This window comes from Ovis aries, chromosome 1 (assembly GCF_016772045.2).
Source record: "Ovis aries strain OAR_USU_Benz2616 breed Rambouillet chromosome 1, ARS-UI_Ramb_v3.0, whole genome shotgun sequence".
In the NCBI taxonomy this organism is placed as follows: Eukaryota; Metazoa; Chordata; class Mammalia; order Artiodactyla; family Bovidae; genus Ovis; species Ovis aries.
The window spans coordinates 90691252-90711512 of NC_056054.1; the positions used below are offsets into that span (position 1 = coordinate 90691252).

Here is a 20261-nt window from a genome sequence, read left to right on the forward strand (position 1 = left end):
CACAGAGCTTTTAACCTCTAAACATCTAAATTTTTTTTCAAACTTTTACTTTATATTGGAGTATAGCCAATTAACAAGACTGTGATAGTTTCAGGTGGACAGCAAAGGAGCTCAGCCATACATATACATGTATCCATTCTCCCCCACCTCCCATCCAGGCTGCCACATAATATTGAACAGAATTTCTTGTGCTGAATAGTAAGTCCTTGTTGGCTATCCATTTTTAATATGCAGTAGGAAACATCCGCAGTTTACGGTGGTACGATTTGCAAAGAGATTTTCTAATATGCTAAACTTCAAAGGAACTTTGAAATCTCAAAATGTGGGATCCAGCCCAGTGTTAATCCACCAAAGCACCATTTAGCAGCCTGTTCAGGTTTTTGTTTTGATGGGCCTTTAATAAGCATCAAGCGCTGAAGGTAGCATTCTGAAAAACATATACCTCTTCGCTCTCTCACCTCTCTCTCTATGAAGTTGTCATGTTTTATAACACCAAGAGCCCAGGGAGCCTACGGTTTTCATCTACATCTGCCATCACCTCGCTGCCCCCTTAGGATCACAGCATGGAGATTCAAATCTTTCCTTTAGGCCAAGAGTAACTCTAGCCACACACCTTGCTGGATGGAAGAGATAATATGAGCAACTTTTCTCCCCTCCGTTTTCTTCTTTCTTACTCCTCTGTGGGAGAAAGAATGGCAGAACAGGCAACAGAAATGAAACAGCTGCGACAAATCCCACCTTCAGTGTGTAGGCTGCTGGGACAGGATGAATGGTTTGCCAGCTTCAAAGGGAGTATACCTCTTATCACCTCCCTGAAAAGTCGTGAATAATGACGTTAATTGTGGTTTCTCTATGGCCCTGCCCCACCTGGGCTACTTGCCCTTTGAGGGCACGTGTGCCTGGACTAGAATGTGTTTGGATGGGGGCCCAGTAAGTAGGGGATGAGATGGAGAGAAAGATCCTACCTTTTCTAGCCTGCATGAAAGAGCATTTCTCTAACAGCGCAGCCCTCATGTGTATATAAAATCTCCTAAATGGAAAAAATATCCATTAAATTGTTCAAGGTTCTTTATGCAAAACCTCTGTCACAAATTATTTTCAGAGCTGAGTGTCAAAAAAAAAAAAAGGTTTGTCTCTCCTGAATAATTGGCCTGTTGGCTTCTACTAGAAAAAAAAGAAGTTATATAACTCATCATATTTTCCTCTTTGCCTTGGTTACTAGGAAGCTAAATTTTGCATGCAAACACTATCCCTTTCTTCTTCCATGTTTTTGCTAAAATATAATTTTCATCTCTCTTTCCTCTCCCTGCCTTTACTCCTACTAAATCAGATAGACCCAAATGCTATTCAAAATATGCAAAGTTTAAATAACTAAGAATAACAGTAGTCATTCATGTAAAATGTTCTGTAATATTTGATCTGTATAGTTTTCAGTACAGACTTCTTACCTTTTTAATAATAATTCCTGCCTTATTCCTCCCTGCCTCTTAACCCAGACCTCTTTTATTAAGCAAAGACAAATCAGAAAGGGGGGCCAATGCCTTCACTGGGTCACAAGATTCAAAAGGAAATTCTGAGATCATCACTTGATAAAGGGGTGTTTTCTGTTCTACTTTTTTTCTCTTCATTTTAATTTACTAGATTAAATAATAGATAATAGATAGAAAATACTTTTGCTTCATTAAAGCTGGTATCAGCCAAGTTGCAGATCACTTTCTGCACTTAAAGTTGAACTCTGCTTATAAAAACTCGCCATTTGTGGGTTATCTGTGTCCCTAAGTCCTTGATCATCAGGGACTTTCTAGATTTCAAATATTCTGATTCTTTCCCATGAAAAAAAAGTCCCAGAAATTCCAGTAATTTGGTGTCCACAATATAGTTCACAAGGGACTTCCCTGGTGGTCCAGTGGATAAGAATCCACCTTCCAATGCAGGGGACTCAGTTTGATCTCTGGTCGGGGAACTAAGATCTCACATGTCCGTGGGGCAGCTAAGCCTGAATGCCTCAACTAGAGATGCCCTCATGCTACAGTGAAGACCCAGCGCAATCAAAAACATATATATATATATATCTCACAAAAATGTCTATTTGTTAAATTTGAAATATAGTTTATTTACAATGTTGTATTAGTTTCCAGTGAATAGCAAAGTGATTCAGTTATACAGGTACACATGTGTATACAGATTCTTTTCCATTATAGGTTATTACAAGATATTGAGTATAGTTCCCTATGCTATATGCTGCTGCTGCTGCTGCTAAATCGCTTCAGTCGTGTCCGACTCTGTGCGACCCCATAGACGGCAGCCCACCAGGCTCCCCCATCCCTGGGATTCTCCAGGCAAGAATACTGGAGTGGGTTGCCATTTCCTTCTCCAAGGCATGAAAGTGAAAAGTCAAAGTGAAGTTGCTCAGTCGTGCCTGACTCTTAGCGACCCCATGGACTGCAGCCCACCAGGCTCCTCCATCCATGGATTTTCCAGGCTATATAGTAGTTCCCATAAAATATCTCTTATACTTGGTCACAGCACAAAAGTCCCAGGTCAAACTACATATCCTGGTTTAGAATTTAGAGAATGTGGCCATTAGAGCTCCATTTTTTTTTTTTTTTTAAGGCATAGTTAGAGGAATTTGGGGAAAGCAAACTGCTGTAAGAAATGGCTAGACCTGCCACAGGGTCTCCTGTACTGGTGATGAAGTCTCAGTGTTCACAGTCACCCACTCCTAAAGCTGGGCCTCTGTATCCTCAGGTTTTGCCTCAAAGGATTCAATGAACCGAGGATAGGAATTTTGACCCTCAGTTGACTGCAGTTGGTTGAATCCATGGATGTGAAACCCATGGATAGAGAGTGAACTGTGTATTTATTTGGAAAAAAAAAAATTTCAGGTATAAGTGGACCCATGCAATTCAAACATGGATGGTTCAAGGATCATCTGTATTTTCTTATTAAGACCAGTGCTGATTGAGAACGTATTCTTCCCCATAGAATCATTCCAAGGAAATCTGGAGTCCAGTATAAGACAAAATACTTTATAATGATGATAATGCTTTCTGTGCTATCCATTCATAATTAGTCCATTCACAATTATGATGTTAAAATTGTTTGTTCTGGTAACATATCTCTACTATATCTATACTACTATTTGCATTGTATAGACAAACAGAAGCTCAGAGGTATGCAGCGGCCTGTCCCAGGTTGATTGTTGGTTTTATATCTCCTTCACCAGCGCTCTGCCTCTCCTCTGTAAAAAAGAATAAGGTGGCATTTGTTTTGTCACTCACCATGCAGCTTGTAAAAGTCAGCTAGACTAATCTGCCTTAAGTGATACACAAGCAATGGGTGTGTATATGGGTGAAAGTGAGAGTGAAAGTGAAGTCGTGTCCGACTCTTTGCAACCCCGTGGACTGTAGCCTACCAGGCTCCTCTGTCCATGAGATTCTCCAGGCAAGAATACTGGAGTGGGTTGCCATTTCCTTCTCCAGGGGATCTTCCCCACCCAGGGATCGAACCTGGGTCTCCTGCATTGGAGTCAGACGCTTTAACCTCTGACCCACCAGGGAAGCCCGTGTATATGGGTGTGTATATACAAATGAACAGTCACATACCAAACGGTCATTAGCCTAGGTATACTTGAAAAAGGGTGCTCTGGGAGGATTTTGTAAAGTTAGGGTCCAGAAGCAAAGGCTTTATGCTACAGTCCTATTAAAAGTCTACAAAATTATTTCAACTGATTATGTCACTATAACATATTGCTGAAAATACAGAGGAAGCTAATAATTTTGCAGTGATTGCTACTGCCCACGGAAAGCAATTGCTGAGGCAAACAGTGAACATTGTTTTAGGCTTTCTGAATAATTATTAATAGATCTATGCAAAGAATACAAAAAGCAGATTTGGGATTTTTTTTTTTTTTGGTTTGAATTGTCCAACTAATTATCTCTAATTTAATTTTTTTGTATGGAGAAAAGCTAGATGAAGAACTGAAGATGATTTTTTAAATTTCAGTTAAAAAAAAATCTGTTTTTCATTATTGGTCTTAATGAGAGCATTTTTCAAAGTAGAAGTCCAGCTGATGTTTTTGTTAATGAAGGCAAAGCGGGAGAGGGAAACCTGCGTTCTGGAAGCCAGCAGCAGGGGTGCTGGCTCATCACTCAGTGAAACATTCTGCCCCCTTCTTGCCCCCTGCTCTCTCTCATCATTTTCAGGACCTTGAGCCTATTGTTAAGTGAGAAACCCTTCCTTTTCTTCCAAAGGTTCCTTTAAAGAACTGCTGCTTTTGCTCTGTTTCGTTGTTCTTCCAGTGCTCTGTTCTTCATGTGAGAAAACAAGGATCGTTTGCATTTCAAATTCCAAGGGTTTGTGTGGTAGAGATGAAGCTCTTGCTGATTTTTTCTTTCAATGATAAGAAGATTAGTTTGTATCTTGTGCAGATGTCCTTCTTATTCATTAAAGAGATGTAATTGACTGTTCAGAAACGAGAGTCCTCAGTCCTTCAAATGTGTGACCTGTTTGAATCTTCAGACGCCTGAGAGCTGGACCAGCCTTTCTTGGCTGGTGAGTTACTTATTTTCATTACTCTTGGCCTAGGGTATATTCCCAGGAGCAAGCGCTTCATATTTAGATTTCAAACATTTCGTTCTTAATCCCACATATCATTTCTTTAAAAAATCAAGACTTTATTAGGTAGCTACTGAGCTGCTGTTACTGAATGCAAGTTCATGTGCCTGATGCACAGTGAGGCCAAACAAACTGAAACTTCAGAGTTTGGAGCAGAAATGCTTGTTGCAGGACCAAGCAAGGAGAATGGGTAGCTTGTGCTCAAAATGCCCCAAACTCCCTGAAGGGTTTCAGCAAAGCATTTAATAAAAAAAAAAAAATTTAATTGAAGGATAATTGCTTTACAATTATCCTTCATATTGGTGGGTCATGCTGGTTTCTGCCATATAACAACATGAATCAGCCATACGTATATATATGTCTGCTCCCTCTTGAACCTCCCTCCCACCCCTCACTCCATCCCAGCCCTGTAGGTAGGTACAGGGCACTGGGCTGAGCTCCCTATATTATATAGCCTTTTCCCACTAGCTATTTATTTTATGTGTGGTAATATATATGTTTCAGTGCTACTCTCTCAATTGTCCCACCCACTTCTCCCCCTGCTGTGTCCAGAAGTCTGTTCTTTGAATCTGCATCTCTATTCCTGCCCTGCAAATGTGTTCATCAGTACCATTTTTCTGGATCCCACAGATATCAGCAAAGCATTTTTAAAAGCCAGGAGTAGGGGGTCTCAGGGTATGAGGTCAGCTTGTGGTTGATGTTGAGGTAGTAGGGCAGTGGTGTAGTGGGGTTTAACATTGTCAGTCCTCAGACACAATAGGTTTCATGCTCATCAAGTATCAATAGTTAATTTCTTCCATTTGGTGATGGCTTTAGCATCTATAAACCAATTCAGGAAGTGTGCGTCAGATATTATTATCTAGGTACTTCACAGAAGAGCTAAAGCAGAGGTAATAGGGAAGGGTCTGTCCTGGGAAGGCCCCATAGGGTCCTGCCAAGTTACACTATCTTGTGGATATTGCCAGTGGGCTAGACTTTCTTTCTAGAATGAAATAGCAGTGCTACTCTTGGTGCCTTGGGACAATTCCTTTTCCTTCCTAATGTTAGAGTGGGCTCACTACTTGATCTCCCTAACAAGAGTATATTTTAAGGAAACTGCTGACCGTTTATATTTAGGTAATAGGAAGAGATGTTTGAGAGGGAGAAAACAAGCTTCACACCCATGAGGAGTTTATTAACTAGATGTAACAAAGACAACATAAATGTGTCAAGTGAACAATTATATTTGGAATCATAGCAACTGGGAGGAATTTATGTGCCTTGTTCACTATTATATCCCCAGTGTTTAGACCAATGACTGGTATATATCAGTCACTTACTAAATATTTGTTGAATACATGATGAACGTCACTTTGCCTTCTGCAGTTTCCAAAAATACATATGACCCACATATACTCACTCTTCCACATGGCAACTCTTCAACACATGAAGGCAGGCGCTACATCACCTCTAAATCTCCTAGGGTCCAGAGCTATGTGGCTTTCACATTGGTGACATTTTGCATTATTCCCTTAGGCCAATGACTGATCATCCTCATAATGTGGAGCCAGGACGGGTACCCAGGTGTTCTGACCCCTCATGAATGCTCTCTTTTCTTTCAATCTTGCTTCTTGAACTGTTGGGATTAGAGAGGTTAACATGGAGAGACTGAAGAGTTAGTAGGGAGAAAGAGGATGTACCCAATGGAGAACCTTGGGAACTACTCTAAGAATTTATTTTCTCTAGTTAACCAGCTTTATCGAGAACCTACTCTGTTCCAGATTTGGTGCAAGTCACTTAAATTGCTTTGCATGGTGGTTAAGAGGCAGACTTGATAGCTGGTTTGAATCCCAGGTCTGCTACATCCTCCAGAACTCAAAATGTTCACATTTTACATATGAAACAACCGAGACCAGGGTAGGTTAAGCTGCGCAAGGCCACATAACTAGCAAATGGCAGAGATAGCTCAAGCCTATGCCTCTCTGATGCTCTTTCTACTATACAGAAGAGCTTCGTGTTTAAGAGAAGGGATTTGGCTTTGAGGTCCACACCTTCTGGTGATGTGATCTTCAGTGAGTTGCTTAACTTTCTCGGTAGTTGTTTCTATTTCTCAGAATTGTAGAACTCACCTCCTAACACTATACTGCACATAAGTAGCACAAGGCCTGGTACATATGAAGTAACCACATGTTAGTTATGTTTATTATGTCACTGAGTTGCTGAGGCCTTGAGGATGTCATGGAAAAATGTTTGTGAAAACTCTTCTTGACAGCTGTATAGAAGAACTGTGGTAAAGGTAGGGAAGAGGCTATTGCAACAACCTAGACTTGACAGGGTGAGAACTTGGCCTAGGATGCTGGCTTTGGCAGGAGCGCAGGCAAAGAAAGAAAACAATGAGCTCACAGCAGCATGAGTAGAAATAGTGAATGTGGCTGCTAGAAGCTTTAGAATTACACATATTCTATGTTTTCTAGTCTACTCTATAAATTATATGTATTTTTAGAGTAATTACATATTTCATCAAGCATTAACATTTATTTTTAAATGCTACTCAATAAATCTTGGTAGGAACAACAATCCTTACTTTATTTCATGACCCAGGCCTTGAACTTTTAGTCTACTGATGAAATTAATATGAATTATGGATACTTTTTAACCTGATGGTTTTGGAGCTTAACTCTACTAATTCAGTTAAGACTTTAAAACTCAGCTACCATTATAACCAGGCTTCCCTGATAGCTCAGTTGGTAGATAATTTGCCTGTAGTGCAACCATCAACCAGAATTATAACTATCAATCATAACAACCATCAACCAGAATTATAACTATCAATCATAACAACCATCAACCAGAAATCTATGTCTATCAAGTGGAATCATGATGCAACAAAAACTCCGTCAGACACAGTAGTCTTAGTCTACAGAGGTTAAGCAGGGAAAAATGATGCCCAGTTATTTGTTAAGAATTGATGGCTAGCTTTCGGCTCTTGCCTAGGAGGAGACCAAGGGGCAGCTTTTTCCCATCATTCCAAACCCAGGTTCATCTGACACCAAACACCTCCACCATGCCTCCTGTTTGACCCGAAGGAGATCTACATCTTATACTTGAGGTGTACTGGCAGGAAAGTTGGGGCCACATCTGCCCTGACCCCCAAGGTCAGCCCCCCTTGGTCTGTCTCCAAAAAAGTTTGGTGGTGACATCTCCAAGGCAATTTATACATCTGAGGGAAAATTGAGGGACACATATTGTTTTCCCTGAAGCAGAACAAAGGAATTATGAAAGGCTTGGTTTAATCAGGTTGTTTTCTTCTCCTAATACATTAACTCTAGGAATTAATTGGCTAATATTGCCTTTTTAGTAAGACTATGACATAAGCAATACATTATCTGGTACAAGTATGAAAAATAATTGCCACCTGGACTAGGAGGGAAGAAAACACATTATATAGAGATCATTTGAAATAGGAAATTTATTCTAACCAGACCAAAAAGGCCCTGTTATTAAGGGGTATCTTGTGAGAGACTGAATACACAAAAATAGAGAATGGCCAGACCATGTAAAAAAGGAACTCTGACCCACAACCTGCAGCCAACCTGCCCAGGAAGCCAACCACTTATCCATAACAGACAGCCCAGGAAAGCAATTCTATCAGAAGTCAGACTTATATGAAGTCAGATGACTATCTCTGTTACCATCCAGGAAGCTAAATAATGACCTCTGTAACAGTCAGCCCCAAATAGTCAGGACATAATTAATCACTGAGAGCCTCCCTAACTTTTGTCTCTACTTCCAGCTTGGGACCAATCAGAAGAAAACAAATAGGGCCCCCTAACCAATCACAATGGATGCCCCCCTTCTCGTTGGCTTGCCTACAGCTTCCCCAGGCCAGCAGCCTCCCAACAAGGCACATCTGAAGCCTTCCTTTTCCCACTGTAGAGCTTTCCTACTCCTCTGCCTGTCTTTGAGTCTCTGCCAAAATGCTAGGGACGGTAGCTGACTCCCTTGCTTAGAATAAATAGCCGTTGCTTTTCTCATCTGGTTGTTCTTTTATTTATGTCCACAATTGAGAACAAAGAAATAATGGTAAGACTCTCAGTCTTAATAGTATCAATATAAGATCCTTTACCTTTAATATCAGTTGCAATTGTGGGTTGTATAAGCAAGGTTACAGACTATGTCCAAATGAGTATTAGCAAAGAGCAGAACAGAGGCAGGGAGGGTATAAACAAAGAATATAGAACATGGATAAAAAGAAGCTACATGGGAAGAGGTGGCAAATAATATCATTCTCTTTCCAGCCATATTTCTCTTTTTCCCTTGAGAACAGGTTGCTTCTGCATCACTATTAGTCACGAGAAATTGTGTTGCATTGACTGTTTCGTTTGTTCCCTCCTCCTTCTATTTCTTTCGGTTTCTGGTATTGCCTTCTTCAGCCAACTTAATAGGAGCCTTTTGTTTAGAGCAAAATGAGCTGCTTTTTCATCAGGTACTTCAAAAGCCTGCAAGACCAGCTACATAATTTGTAGGCCCTAGTGAAATATGAGAACATGAGCTGCCTGGTTCAAACAGTATCAAGAATTTCTAGACAGTGACGGGGTAGAGCATTAAACCAAGTACGAGACCCTTCTGAATGCAAGGCACTGCATGACCACTCAGGTCACACGGCCACCCAGGAAGCCAGCCCTTCTAGGCCCAACGATAAATACATTTTAGGAAACACTTTTCCCCTTTCTCTGTTTCATTTTCTCTTCGCCTTGCTAAGGGAATAATCTCTGAAAAATGCCATCCTTTTTATAACAATAAAACAGAAAGCAGATGAGCAGAATTCTTCCCTTGACCTTTCTATCCCATTAACCCTGATTTGTATTTTGGAGAGACTGTTCTCCTGGGGATGAAAGTGTCTCCACGTTCCCTCTGGTCTACACTTGCTGCACTCTGCTCACTCTTGAGACTTGAGATCCTAAAACCTATGCACCTGGGACCTTCAGATGGACTTCCAAGAGGCTGAAAGGCTCCATAAAGGCAAGGCTGATGCCTTCTTTTTCAGAAAAAGCAGAAATCTGTCAGCGATAGATTAAAAATTAGACACTGGATATTTGTAAACTGGGTTAAATGAATCATTAGACAGCTTGCTATTTGCCAAATATAATAAAAACACACACTGAATAGCAAGTGGCCATGAATATTTAACTACCACATTCCTTTTTTAGTGTACAGTATATTGTAGCTATTATGATGTCCAGCAAAGAAGGAATAGTGAAAAAAGCACTGCAGACGAAAAAGGGGATTCTTTTCTTTTTACTGTCTAGTCAGCTATTTTTTTAATTAGGAAAAAAAAATGAACTTATGTTGTCTCATGGTTTTAGAATACCAGCCTTCCGCAACTGAGACCAGATGATGCCTGTAAATATTGTTATCAAACAAAAAAATCCATTATTCGTCCTCCTCCAGAAAATTTACTGGCATGAAGTTTAGTGTAGATAATTTCAGAGAAGACCTGAAAACTTTTCAGAACAGGGTTTAACTAAGACTATATTCTACAAAACTAAATTAAAATGTGATGTTAAATTACGTAATATGTAAAACTCAAGCACCTTTGAACTTTAGCCTGACTTTTTTTAATCATTACAAACCTTGAGATTCATGAGATTTGTGATCTAACAAAATTAGTGCGTTTTGGACTTATTTTATATTTGTTTAGGATCTCGGGCCATTGGAGGCTAATGCACTCACAGGACAAGGCACCATGGTTTGGTTATGCCTTCCTCAGTTCCCTGTTCAGACATTCATCCAAAATCCAGTTCAAGTCCTTAGCAAAACCTTTAAAGGAACTAGTATAGCCAACAGACCAAGGGTATGCTGACAGATTTGAGTGTGAATCCTGTTGCTGTCAGCTGCCAGTCTTAGGACCTTGAAAACAATCATATAATCTGTCTGAGCCTCAGTTTTCTCATCTATGAAGCTGGGAAGTAATAGAGATTTTGGAAGAATTCAATAAGATAAATAAAGGGCCTGGCATAGAGTGGGTGTCGATGAGTCAGTTGCCTTCTCTGATCCTCCCTATCCAAATCTCATTCCACCTCGCTTTTCCATGGCATGACCCTCCACTTCAGTTTATCCATCACTCACTCCCCAGCCCCTGGACACTGTCATCATACAGTCCCCCTTTTCTTAAATGTTCTCCTCAGGCCAGGTGCCCTCCCCAGCTCTCCTCCCCTAGCTAAATCCTACTCATTCTTAAGAGCCAGCCCAAGCCACACTGCTTCTCTACAGCCCTCCCGGGACCACTCCCGCATGCCTTCCTGAAGCACTGTTATCTGTGTCCTAGAGTTAGCAGTCCACTCTGTTAGTAAACCTTTCATGCTTGTTTTATTTCCTCAAAGGTGCTGTAAGCTGCTTGGGGGCAAGGATGGACCCTTCTTTCCCTTGTATCCCCCACAGTGATGATTACAATGTGACATCCATGACAAGTGCTCATAATAATTACACGCTGAGTATACAAATGAGCACTGTATCATATTGCATTTTGTTAAATTATACGTGGATGCCTGCCGGGTTGAAATGTGAAAAGACGACACTGCTGTTTCTTCTCCTTCTGATGCATATTGCTTTTTAAAGTATAGGATCTGTCCAAGCTTTTTTTTTTTTTAACATACAGTATTTCATCTCCAATATTTCAATACACCACTTAAAATTTGGCCTGAAAGAAAGTATTAAAGTATGTGTGTTTCAAATAGAAGAAAAAAGCACCAGCTATGACTAATGTCTTCAATTTATAGTGTATCCAATTTGGAGAAGACCGTGCTTTTTCATAAGGTTGCATAACTACTAACAAAAACATTCTCAGCCACAGGATGTGTTTTGGAAGAATTTAGCCCTTTGTTAAACTGGGAAAAATGTAAAAAATCAAGGGCACAGCTTTCTTTGACATACATCTTACCCTACATAGGAAAGGCACTCAAATATTTGTCAGATTGAGTGGTGTGTCCTCATAGAGTATTTGATAGTGGACAGAAAGTAGATTGGGACATTCTCTATAAAAATGGCTCATTCTAATTCTAGATTCTGCGTTCTTATTAACTATGTAGGTATTGCCAATGATTATTAGCATCAAGAATTGTTAAAGGGAATGAGTGAAAGATGACGTGTATTTCTACTTCCATCATTCTGGATTAAACAATCAAAACAAAGAGGCCTGCACATTACTCATCTTATAACACTTTGGAGGTAGAATAATGGTGAATAGTTGATCCGCTGAATCATGAGTTCTAGAACTCCAGTTAACTTGCTGACTGCAGACATGCTGGAAGTGAGGCCCAGAGGTGGATAATAGGTTGCACTGTGATTACCTCTAGTTTACACTATACTTTGGCAGTCTTTTATTTTTTATTTATTTATTTTTAATTGGAGGATAATTACTTTACAATATTGTGTTGTTCTCTGCCATACATCAACATGAATCAGTCATAGGTATACATATGTCCCCTCCCTCTTGACCCTCGCTCCCATCTCCCATTCCATCTCACCCTTCTAGGTTGTCACAGAGAACAGGGTTTGAGCTCCCTGAGTCATACAGCAAATTCCCCACTGGCTATTACATACGGTAATGCAATGTGTATGTTTCCATGTAATATATAAGTTTCCATGTACTGTAACTATGTTTCCATGCTACTCTCCCGATTCGTCCCACCCTCTCCTTCCTCCACTGTGTCCACAGTCTGTTCTCTATGTCTGTGTCTCCATTGCTTTGGCAGTCTTTTCTACTTTCACATGTGAGAATATAAAATCTAGGCCAGAACAAGATGTTGTATGAGTCTAACTTAAGAACGAACTGAACACATTGTCTTTAAAATACACAAAAACAACATTCTTTAGAAATTAATAATTCTAATGTATCAATAGTCCGATAGAAAAGTGTAAACTTCTGGTTGCATAATTCTTTTTTTTTCAGTGTGTAAAAAAATATCGAAAAGTAACAATATCTGATTCTGTTGTCTATGTCAACCTAATAAGAACAAATTTTAAATTCTAAACTCTTTCTTATCTTGAGGATTCAGTTTGCAACTGAAATAGATGTGAGAATTAAGATTTATAAAACTGAATTTTGAATCAATCATCAGAAGCAAAAAAAAAAAAAGATGTTCTTAAGGACAGGAATGAATTCTGACATTTTAAATACAAGCTCTGTGTAAAGTTTAGTGATAGAATGTGAGCTCTGAAAAATTGTTATTATGTTGTCATTGTGAATTAATGACTATAAAAGAAATCAGTTTTGAGTGGTAATGGCAAATTACAGAGAAAAACTTGTGGAGTTGCTTTCTATCTCCTGATATAACTGGAGTATTCATCATAATTTGCTTGATTAAAAAAATCCAAACAGTGGAAAAATACAGAGGCATAGATTTTTTTTAATGGATTATATAAATATAAGGCAGCTTTTCTTAGCAACTTGGAATGGTCACCAAAACATTTGTAATGTTAAAAAGCTAGAAGCAACCTAAATGTTTAATAATACGTGAATGAGTAAGTAAATACAATAAATTTAATTAGTAGTTAATGCAATTATTAAAATTACAAAGACAAAGATTATATCAACATTTAAAATATAAATGATGTAAGATTTTAAATTTTATGTATGCAAACATTTATGTACACTAGAATCCCATGGAGGGAGGAGCCTGGTAGGCTACAGTCCATGGGGTCGCAAAGAGTCGGACACGACTGAGCGACTTCACTTCACTTCATGACTGTAAGCATGTAAAAATATGTACAAGAGGAAATAATGGGAGGGAATGTATAGAAATAGTCATAGAATTTGTTTTTATGTGGTGAAATTACAGATTTTTCCAAATCTCACATCATGTTTTAAATTCTATTTAAAGTTTTAAAAAATTAATTTCTATTTGTAAAGCCCTACAATATGCTGGGATATATATACTGTATGAAATTGCTCATTTTCCATCATTTCTGATGTAATAATAATTGCAATATTTGGTGAAACCTAATACTGTATTATCATTGTCCAGCTAACAAACTGAGTCCTTTTTTGGAATAAAAGTTGTTAATTTCTATTTTAAATGTTCATTAAGCTTCTAAATAGAGTCTAAGTTTTTGAAAAATTTTAGTGAGATAAATTACTTGAAAATCACATTTGCAACTACAACTTGAAAATACAGAAGTTTTTGACATTTTTAAGAAAAGTTCAGACTGTCCTGAATTGATGCAAAGCTACTGCCATGGCATCTATTTTTCATCTTTGAAATTGTGTCATGTGCAGTTTGTAATTATTCAATGACCAGTGAAAGTAAAACAGCCATAATTTAATAGGTAAATTTGCTTCTAACCTGTGCTGAAATGACATTTAAATTGCTTCATACTCTGTAATTACTAGGGATAATTCGTCCTCTAAATATTACTGTAATGAAAACCGTGGGTTTAATGAACTGTGCAAATTCAAACCAAACAGAACCTTTACTTCTTTGCTGAATATTTAAGTTCAGCATAAAAGTTGTTTAACGATTGGTTAAAATTTAAAAAAAAATAGTTGAAGGCAAGCCAGACCATAAAAGTATGAAGCAAAATTAAATGTATTCATACGAGTTTGTCATAGCAATCATAGAAAAAGGTCAATCAACCTGGATTTGAGGGGAAGGCAGACTTCACCTTTGCTATACAACTGCTATTTTAGTATTTAATTTAAGGATCATTGTTTCTGAAATTTCAGAGAAGCATTTTATGGTCTCTTATGATATATTTGTTAATAACTGCAGAAATATGGACTGCTTGAAGAAAGAGACAATAGAGTCTATGTGTGTGTGTGTGTGTGTGTGTGTGTGTGTGTGTGTGTGTGAGTGGGTAATGTTTATAATTGTATCAACACCAAGCACGGTGGCTGGCACATGGTAGATAATCAATAAAAGTTTCATAAATAAATACCGGAGTTGGTTGAATAAGTATATTAGAAACAAAAGTACAGAGAAAGTGCTTGCAGAGAGGTCATTTGTAGACCTTCACTTTGGTTGCTAAGTCCTATTTCCAGTAACTTGGATAGAATTATATGAACTGTATTAAACAGATGCTTTAGATCATATAAATTTGGTGGGACTCATCAATGACCTAAAGAGGCTATGTTATCTCAAACTTGGAATGATGAGTTAAAGGCTGAATGATGAAATTTCAAAGCAATAAATGCAAAGTCTTCCATTTAAGATTAAAAATAAAACACCAAAAAAATAAATAAATAAATAAATAATAAAACACCATTCTCACAGATATGGGTTGACAGTGACTGGACTTGATAGTAAGTTATGTGTTAGGAACTGGAGAATTCATGTGACCGTACACTTAACCTGAGCCAACAGTGCTTTCTAAAAGCTTGTAGTTAGGAACTGCCCTGGTGGTCTAGTGTCTAAGACTGCACTCCCAATGCAGGGGGGCCAGGTTCGATCCCTAGTCAGGAAACTAGATCCAACATGCTCCAACTAAGATTTAAGATTCCGCATGCTCCAATTAAGACCTGGTACAGCCAAATACATTAAATAAATAAATAAATATTTTTAAAAAGACTTGTAGTTAAAAAAACAAAATTTACCATCTGAACTTTTTCCAAGTATATAGCATGATATTGTTACTATATGCACAATTGTGCAGTAGATCCCCAGAACTTTTCCATCTTGCAAAACTGAAACTCTATACCCATTGAACAACACCACCCACTTCCCCCTCCATCTCCAGCCTGTGGTGACCACAATTACGTTTTCTGTTTGTAAAAGTTTGACTCCTTTGGACACTTCATGTTAGTGAAATCATATAGTTGTCTTTTTATGACTGGCTTATTTAATGTAGCATAATGTCCTCAAGGTTCATCCATGTTATAGCATGTGACAGAATTTCCTTCTTTTTTAATGTTGGATAAAATTCCATTGTAAGTATATACCACATTTTGTTTATTTGTACATCAGTGGACAGTTGAGTTGCTTCCATCTCTTGGCTATTGTGAAGAGTGCTGCATAAACATCTCTTCAAGATTCTATTTTTAATTCTTCTGTATATTTACCCAGAAGTAGAACTGCTGTATCATATGGTGAAGTTGCTCAGTTGTGTCTGCCTCTTTGCAACCCCATGGGCTGCAGCCTACGAGGCTCCTCTGTCCATGGAATTTTCCAGGCAAGAGTACTGAAGCGGGTTGCCATCTCCTTCCTCAGGGGATCTTCCCGACCCAGGGATCAAACCCAGGTCTTCCGCATGACAGGCAGATGCTTTACCATCTGAGCCACCAGGGAATTCTATGCTTTATCTTTTGAGGAACCTCCATATTGTTTTCCATAGTGGATATACCATTTTACATTTTCACCGCCAATCCATAGGAGTTCCAAGTTCTCCACATCCTTGCCAACACCTGTTCTTTTCTGTTTGTTTTTTTTTTTTTTAATAATGGCCATTCTAACATAAATGGGGTGGTATATGATCATGGTTTGCTTTGCGTTACCCAGATGGTTAGTGATAAATAGCATCTTTTCATCTATTTTTTGGCCATTTGTATGTCTTCTTTGGAGAATTATCTATTCACATTCTTTGTCATTTTAAACCAGATTATTAAGTTTTAGAAGTTCTTTGTTTATTCTGGGTATTAATCCCTTATCAGATATATGATTTGCAAATATTTTCTTTCATTCCATAGATTGCCTTTTTTCTCTGTTGATTGTTTCTTTTGATGTGCAGAAATTTTTAAGTTCAATTTGGTTTCATTTGTCTATTTTTGCTTTAACTGTCTGTACTTTTGTTGTCGTATCCAAGAAATCATTGCCAAATCCAATTTTGTGAATATTTTCCCTCATGTTTTCCTTTAAAAGTATTACAGTCTCAGTTGTTACTTTAGGTCTTCATTCCATCTTGAGTTAATTTTTATATATGTAAGTTTAGGGTCCTAAGACTGATTTTTAATTTTGAAAATTTTTAGATTTTTTTTACAGCCTTAACAATATTACCATTCAAATAGAAATAAGTCAGCTTAAACTCATTTGGACTTTAAAACAAAAGTAACAAAAGAACGTATAGTTGATTTGTTATGGTAAAGATGTCACGAGTTTTTAGTGCGTGTTTGTTACAAAAATGGGCATTGGAATCAGACCAGCCTGAGTTTGAATCCCAAGGCACTACCTTTTGTGGGCATTTTAGGCAAGTTGTTGATCATTACCTTTTGTGAGGGAGAAACTGGAGTTTCTCCCATAAAGGGATCCAGTGCAGCCTCACCAGTTCTTGACAGGTTTAAATGATATAATGTGGTCATAGTGTCTGAAATATAAAAAAGCATGTTTCTAACAATAGGTTGGCTTTTATTATTATCATCATCACATGTTGATTTATTTAAGAATTTTAGTTCCTTCTGACTACCTCAAGATTTAGAATTTATTTAAGAAAAAAACTGTTGATCTTTGAGAACGTCAAATTAGAAGGTCTAATTTTGCTTGATTCTGGATATGTGATGGGAAGGATTTTACAGAAAATGCTCCCAGAAATTCTCTGTTTAAATGTTACTTGCTTTGAAAATGTAACTGTAACTCTCCACAAATTGGTTAAGACTATGCTTTCATAATACTCTGGCTTGATGGCTCATCTATTTAACACTTTCATGGGGATGTCTGTAACTTGTATCCACCCTTATTCTGGAAATTCATTTTTTCCTGGGGAATTGTCCCTCCCTGCCACATGCAGTCTTGATGGGATCATTAGTGAAGCTGCCTGGTACTCCTTGGCCAAGTAATGGGCATGTGATCAATCTCAACCAATCAGATTCTTCTGGAATTTGCACTGCGAGTGATTGACACAATGTTGGGAAATGATGGGACAGATTTATTCCAACTGTGATGCCTTGAAGAGGCTCTCTATTCATTTCAGTTCTCTGGATCCTTGGAGTTATTCAAGTTCCTTCTTCTTCTGAGGTCCTGCTTCCTCATCTTTTCCTTAAGTTTTAAGAGCTGCCTCATACACACACACACACACACACACACACACACACACACAGAGCAGATTATCCTATGTTACTTACACCCGAAGAGCCTGAATGGGTTCAGCACTTATCCTCCCCTAGCATCGTGTTTCTTGGTATGGGAACTGTGAAAATTACAACAATGCATTGCCAATGGAGAGATCCAAAAGTTGTTTAATTAGGAAAAATCATTCATAGTCTTATATTTTATTAATAATCAGTTCAGTTCAGTTCAGTCGCTCAGTCGTGTCCGACTCTGCAACCCCATGAATCGCAGCACACCAGGCCTCCCTGTGCATCACCAACTCCTGGAGTTTACCCAAACTCATGTCCATTGAGTTGGTGATGCGATCCAACCATCTTATCCTCTGTCATCCCCTTCTCTTCCTGCATTCACTCTTTCCCAGCATCAGGGTCTTTTCAAATGAGTCAGTTCTTCACTTCAAGTGGCCAAAGTATTGGAGTTTCAGCTTCAGCATCAGTCCTTCCAATGAACACTCAGGACTGATCTCCTTTAGGATGGACTGGTTGGATCTCCTTGCAGTCCAAGGGACTCTCAAAAGTCTTCTCCAACACCATAGTTCAAAAGCATCAATTTTTTGGCACTTAGCTTTCTTTATAGTCCAACTTGCACATCCATACATGACTACTGGAAAACCATAGCCTTGACTAGATGGAACTTTGCTGGCAAAGTAATGTCTCTGCTTTTTAATATGCTGCCTAGCTTGGTTATAACTTTCCTTCCAAGGAGTAGGATGTTCTATATTTGGCTAATTTTTTGGTCAGCTTCGTGATACTTCAAATTGAGACAATTAAAAAACATTTAAAATTGTGTGACTCTTGCCGATCCCTGGATTCTCTCCACACCCCCCCCCCCCAATACATGTCTCCTCCTTTACCAGAAAGATAACAGGAGTAACCAGCTGAGCAGTTGCAGAGCCTAAGAAGTTCTTACGTCAGCTGTCCTGGTCTACAGCTTTTTACAAGCTTTTGTTCTCTTAGGAGAGGGCTCTCCAGAAGTTCTCTTCTTCTTTCCATATAGTTTGCCAAAGCCAAGAGGGTCTTTTCCTTTGATATTGCCCCTCCTGTCAATCCAAAGAAGCTATTTATTCTTATTATAAAATCCAGTGAAATACTCAGCCTTCCCTTGCAGAGGGTAATGTGTATTTCTGAAGACCTCTGTGCACAGTGTCACCCAGTTTTGCCATCAGAAGATTTCCTTGGAGCATGACTGCACGATGACTATTGTGAATAAACTATATGACCTATTCAGGTTCATCAGTTTGTTCATTTATTCACTCATTTAACAAATACTATTATTATTGAGAGTCCACCTTTCTCCTGCACTCTGTACTAGGCATTCGGGATAAAATGGTGAGCAAAAACGGAAAAGGATCATTTCTCATGGAGCTGGCTGTCCTCTCAGAAAAAAAGGACAATGACAAGCTGTATTAAAGGCCATACAGGAAATATTCTCAGTGCTGTGACGTCATAAAAGGTGACCCCTCCTAGTTTCAGCAGTCTAGGAATGTATATCCAGGAAAGAGGCTTGGTAAATATGCTAACTTCCAAATACCTGGGTTCTGTATCATATTAGGATAATAGTTGCTCTTATGACCTTAGGCACCTCATTGAGCCTGACTTGACCTCATTTACTTCATCTATAAAATGAGAAGTTTTAGACTGGGTGATCTCTAGGTCCTTTCTATTTCTAATATAGCTTTTAAAAAATGTTATTCTTATTAGTAGCTTTGTTGAGGTATACTTTATCCTTTGTTGAGGTATATTTTATCCATATATATATACTTTGTATATATTTCACAAAATTCATTCATTTTCAGTGTATGATTAAATGACTTTTAGTATATTTACAAAGTTGTGCAGCCATCATCACAGTCTGATTTTAGAATATTTTCATCACCAGAAAAAGAAATCTCATGCCCATTCAGTCACTTTCCATTCCCACTCCCAGTCCTAGGGAACCACTGAAGTATTTTCTGCCTCTACAGATTTGCTTTTTTAGATATTCAGTATAACTGGAATCCTGTAATATGTGTTCTTTTGTGCCTGACTTCTTTGAATAAGATGTTTTTGAAATTCATCCATATTGTAAGGATCATCCATGTTGAAATGTATCAGTACTTTGATTCTTTTTATTGGTGAATGATATTTCATTGTTCCATTTTTTTAATCCAGTCACCATTGATGGACATATGTGTGATTTCCACTTTTTGACTATTGTGAATAATGCTGCTATAAGCATTTGCACACAAGTCCTTGTGAGGACATTTGTTTTCTTCTTGGCAGATACCTAGGAATAGAATTTCAGGGTCATGTAGTAACTTTATATTTAACATTTCAAGAAACTAACGGTTTTCCAAATGGTTGTATCACTTATGTTACTATCAACGATGTATGAAGGGCATAATTTCTCCATATTCTCACCAACACTCGTTATTGTCTGTCTGACTGATTTTAGTCATCCTGAGGAGTGTGACATAGCATCTCATTGTGATTTTGACTTGCATTTCCCTAATGATTAATAATATTGATCTTTTTTCATATACTTAGTGGTTATTTATATATTTTCTTTAGAGAAATGTCTATTCAAATTCTTTGCTCACTTTTAGATTTAGTTGTCTTTTCATTACTGAGTTGTAAGACCTTTAACATAGTC

At 38.2% G+C, this 20261-nt stretch overlaps 1 long non-coding RNA gene across 4 annotated transcripts in view; it reads right to left on the bottom strand.

Annotated features, from left to right (window-relative positions):
* LOC105609244 (uncharacterized) overlaps positions 1-20261 on the bottom strand; it is a 66999-nt gene that overhangs the window by 4670 nt on the left and 42068 nt on the right. Inside the window, exon 5 of one of the 4 annotated variants that reach the window (XR_009599964.1) lies at positions 2085-3241. The exons of the other annotated variants lie outside the window; for them this stretch is intronic. This is a non-coding gene — a long non-coding RNA (uncharacterized LOC105609244). Of the gene's footprint in view, positions 1-2084; positions 3242-20261 lie in introns of those variants that run through there. 4 annotated transcript variants of the gene reach the window in all.